This window comes from Nasonia vitripennis (assembly GCF_009193385.2).
Source record: "Nasonia vitripennis strain AsymCx chromosome 2 unlocalized genomic scaffold, Nvit_psr_1.1 chr2_random0010, whole genome shotgun sequence".
Classification (NCBI taxonomy): Eukaryota; Metazoa; Arthropoda; class Insecta; order Hymenoptera; family Pteromalidae; genus Nasonia; species Nasonia vitripennis.
Window position 1 is genome coordinate 2993998 of NW_022279617.1, and position 6000 is coordinate 2999997.

The window sequence follows — 6000 nt, forward strand, 5'->3', positions numbered from 1 at the left end:
GCCGTTTATATAGCTTTGTGCCTGGACCACAGTATTGATAGCCTGGAATATGCATTTCAAACGGTAACTTATTAATAAATTTATTTATTAAACCTTGACCTTGATGCACGATCATGACTGTTCAATGATTTATACACTACTGGACTTAAGTTATAAAATGTTACTTTTTATAATTTCGTATGTCAGTTACGATTTAGATTTCATACAGTATGGATGTGAAACAACAATCACTCAAACTTCCTGTTATAAATTTTGACACTCTGACAGAGTCAGATCGACGTAAGGGAAAAAGACATGGGGATCTTTTACCAGATAACATCCGAGCAGTTTTTTATGGACCGTCAAACTGTGGTAAAACAAATGCTCTGTTATCTCTTATTACACATCCAAATGGATTGAAATTTGAGAATATTTACGTTTATTCAAAGTCTTTGAATCAACCTAAGTATCAGCTATTAAGGAAACTCGTTGAACCTATCGAGGGGATTCAATATCTACCGTTTAGTGAACATGATCTTGTTGTATCGCCAGACAAAGCTCGAGAAAATTCGATAATGATATTTGATGATATTGCCTGTGAAAAACAAGATAATGTTAAAGCATTTTTTTGCATGGGTAGACATAAGTGTGTATGTAGATTCTTTCTACCTCTGTCAGTCATATGCTCAAGTTCCTAAACATCTTGTATGTGATAATGTTAACCTTTTAATTATATTCCGTCAAGATGATATGAATCTAAAGCATATTTATAATGATCACGTTAATACGGATATGCCATTTCAGCGCTTTAAAGATTTCTGTGGATTTTGCTGGACTGATAATCATAGCTTTATTGTAATTAAGAAAGATTGTAATATGGAAAATGGAAGATATAGAAAAGGCTTTGATCAATTCATTATAAATATGACAAATTTGAAATAGATCAAACATTTGAATGTAAGACACTAACAGGTCAACATGGCTAATTTTGAAGAGAAAATTGGTATTCTTCAGCAGATGGAAAAAGCTCGAGAAGCTATCAAACGAAAATATAATAGTTTAAAATTAAGTAAATTAGATGCTGAACATGTGGCAAATACTACTTTTAAACCTATTGTTGAACCACTTGAAAAATTGATTGATATCACAGAAACGCAGAGTAAAGTTTCAAGAAAAAAAGGTATAGTGAAAAAAGAAGATAACAGCGATGATGGTATTGATGATTATGAATTAAAACAAGAAGAAAGGGAAGTAGTGGACGAAGAAGAAGAAAAACCAGTGTATGTCGAAGCTAAAAGCTTAAAAGTAGATATAGTAAAACATACTAATACACTGAGTAGAGGTAATAAAAAAGATTTGGTTATAGATAAATATATTACGATGATAAGAAGAGGTGAGACAAAAGCATTAGATCTAATATATGGTGTACATAAAAAATCTGATGATTTTTATACTGGAAACACTTCTTTTTCCTACGATAATGAGTTTATTATTCTGGGAAACAAACAGTATAAAAAGAGACCCGGATTGATTGAATTATTGTTTAAAAAATAACCCGAATCCACTAATATAAATAAAACTGATTTATCAGACTATGCTAAAATTGTTAAACAAGCTAGTGCACATAAGAAATATTACAAGGAAGAGGAATCAATACGTGATTCAAATTCAAAAAAATTCGTCGACTACATTGCAAAAATGTCAGTCATTAAGGATAATAAACGTACGTCTAAAGAAGGTTCAGGTTTACCCCCTCCCTTCAAAATTGCAAGACGTTATACAAATACTAATTATATATACTGGCATGATCGAATCGAACTTGTTAATCCATTGAGATTATTAATAGCTGAAACATCAGCTGGCAATCAAAACCATCTGAATGAAATTCAGTCTATAATTGAAGAACTCCGTGAAGCTAATATAATCAATTGAAACATCTGGTAATCAATTAACTTAGATGAGAGTATAAATAAAAGTAGTTGAGTAGAAAACAAGCTATTTGAACTATGAGTGTTGACCTGTTCGGACGGCATTTGAATAGCTCAGAGGGCCTTCGAGGTCCTCCAGGAATTGAATATAAACTCACTGCTGACGGTCAATATAGTTTACAAGATAAAAGATTATGCAACTTAGCAGATCCTAAGGATTTAAGTGATGCTGTTAACTTAAATACTCTACGGACTGTTACTCAAGCTACAACATCACAACTAAAAAGTGAAATTACTAATTTAGATGAAATAGTTGAGCTGCATAGAGACGAAATTGATGAAAAGTTAAGAATACTTACAGTTAAGGTTGAGACAATACACAAACTGCTACTTGAAATAAAAAAAAAAAGTGAATATGGATCGACATAAGTATTCTACGAATACGTACTCTTTTCCTGGACAACAAAGTTATAAAAAGCTTGATAACAATACATTTGAAAATCAGAAAACAAAAGATAGCCAATCTTCTAATAGCTGGAAGAAGTGTACTGAGAAATATTCTATTAATACTAATTCTTTTCCTGAAAAACAAGGTTATAAAAGATTCTAAAACTATGGATCAACGGCATCAAGTTGTGGAAGAATTGCATAAGCCTGCTCGACGTAATTATACACGCAGAAAAGTTGATATTCGAGATATTGATGAAACGTGGCAAGCTGATCTTGTCGAGATGATACCTTACGCTCGAGACAATAAGAACTATAAGTATATGCTCACAGTAATTGATATTTTTTCCAAATATGCATGGGCAGTTCCAATCAAGCAGAAGACTGGAAAAGATGTAGCAGCAGCGATGCTGTCTATTTTGAAGAAAGGACGCGTTCCGAAAAATTTACAAACTGATCGTGGCAAGGAATTCTATAATAAGGAATTTGAAAATCTCATGAAACGATATAAAATACACGTGTACTCTACCTACAGCAATCTGAAAGCTTCAATCTGTGAACGTTTTAATCGTACACTTAAAACTCGAATGTGGAAACTGTTTAGTTTGAATGGAAATCATAAATGGTTGCAAATTTTATCAAGTTTATTAAATCAATATAATGATACTAAGCATCGAACAATTGGCATTAAACCTAGAAATGTCACAGTTGATAATGCATCTAGTATATATGACAAAATCAAGAAGCGAAAAGTTCCAAATCCATTATTTAAATGTGCTAAATTCAAAGTAGGTGATAGAGTTCGAGTAAGTAAAAGTAAACAGATTTTTGAGAAAGGTTATACACCCAACTGGTCTACTGAGATTTTTACTGTTGATCGAGTACATCATACGAGTCCATATACTTATCTCTTGAAAGACTATCAAAATCGACCGATAGCTGGAGGATTTTATGAAGAAGAACTACAAAATACGAAGTGTCCGGATGTCTATTTGATAGAAAAAGTTGTTAAAAAGCGCGGTAATAATTACTATGTAAAATGGTTAGGATTCGATGATACACATAATAGTTGGATAAGTAAAAATGATTTGTAATGAGGAAAAAAATTAATAAACAACATTTATAACTAATTTCGTTTTAATTTATTTATTTATATATATATACACATAACTTTCCATTATATATTTTTCTGCTTAGTATTAAAAAAACTGTGAGATTTTTTTTAAAAGCACTGGATTAATAACACAGCCCCACAATAAAAAAAAATTGTAAGTCCCAAAAACTTGACCACGGTACTTATATGTTTTTGGGATCGCTGAATCCGAATCCAGGGTCATTTTAACCCCATCAGATCTTAAGTCAAGGTCAAATAGGGGTCAAATTATCAAAATACATTAAGAAAAGACTAAACCATGGTATCTTTGGGTTTATGGGGTCGCTGAATCCGAATCCGGGCTTATTACAACCCTATCAGGTCATGGTCAAGGTCAGTTGAAGGTTAAATCATAAAGATTCATAAAAAGTAAAATCAAACCATGACATTTAGGGGTTTTTGGGGTCGCTGAATCCGAATCCAGGGTCAGTATAGTCCCATAAGGTTATATTTATGGTCAGTTCAAGGTTAGTTCAAGGTCATGGACGTAAAGAGAGTGAAAAAAATAGTTATAAACTGAAACAATGCAAAAGGTAATGTAAACCGTAAAGCAAAGAACAATATATATGCAAGTACAATCGTATCCTTTAAAACTATATCATAGTTTGCTGCTCCTTCATTTACTTTAAATTTGTTAGAAGTATATGCAATTCAATAAAATACCCGTAAAAATATTAAGCCCATTACTCTTTTTTATGGTAACGAACTATTTTATTGGCAAATGATCTACGAAGTGGATTACGCTTCCGCTTCTCCGATGTTGATGGTAGATCTCTTTTTAACGACCAACAGTAATCTGCTAACATATTTACGTCCCATCTTCCTTGGTACCTGCGCTCCATTTCCTTGATATCTTGGTGAAATCTCTCTCCCTGCTCTTCGCTGTAATCACCTAGGTTTTCTGGAAACTCATCAACATGCGAATATAAAAAGTGTAATTTTAGATTCATTAGGCAGTCTTGATTTTTGTAACTATTTACTAAATTTAAAACTATTTGTTCGTAATTTGGTCTCTTATGATTTCCAAGAAAATTTTTAATTACGTCCTCTAAACATAACCATGCTTCTCTCTCTGTATGATTCATTTTCGTAACAAAAATTTCATCATTTATCATCTTACGAATCTGAGGGCCATCGAAAATTCCTTCATTTACTTTAGCATCACTTAATTTGGGAAACTGATTTCGCAGATACTTAAAGCAGCTACCATCTTTGTCTAAAGATTTTACCCATTGTTTCATAAGTCCCAATTTAATGTGCAGAGGTGGTATAAGAATTTTTGATGGATCAACAAGTGGCTTTTCTTTTATATTCTTAGAACCCGGTTCGAACTTTTTTCTAAGGGGCCAGACACTCTTTATGTAATGATTCTTTCTATCCCTACTATCCCATTCACATAAATAGCAAGGATATTTTGTGAATCCCGATTGTTGCCCCAGAAGTAATGTTATGATTTTAAGATACCCACATATTTGCCATTTATGATCATTGTATTTTATTCGGTCTAATATTACTTTCATTTTACAGTACTCTTCATTCAGTATTACGGAATATCCTATGGGAATGGCTGCATAAACATTCGTATTGTGTAACAGAACGGCTTTTAAACTTCTCGTCGACGAATCGATGAACAATCTCCACTCGTTGGGGTTGTAACATCCATGTTTAAAGCAATTCATCAACCCAACTATATCTTTGCAGTAAACTAAGGAAAATTCTTCATCTTTAGCGAAATAATCACGATATTTCTTATCTCTGTCTCGGTAGTAAGAAACTTGAATTTTTCCAGCTTCATTAGTATTTTCTTTTAGCCGAAGCCAAGTACTCCGCCCCATCCTTTGGTAGGCCCAAATCGCGTATGAGATCATTCACTTTTTCTTGTGTAAGTGGACCTTTCTCCTTCTTAGCATTATAGGGGATGTATTCCTCGTCACTTGTATCACTTGTACTAGCAACCTCATTGTCTTCATCAGGCGATTTTTCTTCTTCCGCAATAACATCTCCTTCCTCCATTTCTTCTTCTATCATTTCATCTTTATCATGTCTTTCTAAATTTTCCTCAAGATCCATACTTCCACTTACATACGTACCCAGTGGATCTTCTCTTTTATCAATTGACGATTCATATATAGGTTTCGTGACACTTTCAACGTTAGCGTAATTAATGTGCGACTTGATTTTACTATTAACTCCATGCAAATTCGTATTACAAAAATAACAGTCTTCTTTCCTTAAAGGTTCCTTCCATATCGTAGGCACTTTCATTTTTACTTCAGTTTTACCATTTTTGCCTTTCTGTAGCATTTTCCTTCAAGGTTAGCGCACACATAAAAGAGGGATTCGCGGCCTTGATTGCGCGCGCATTTGATTCACGCGAAAAGAGGGGGAGGTGGCGCGCGGCCTTCGCCGTGTGCGAATGCTGGAGGTGGCGGATGACGCGAGAGCGGGGAGCCGTGAGTGACCTCGGATGAGTGCGTGAGTAGGAGGTGGCGG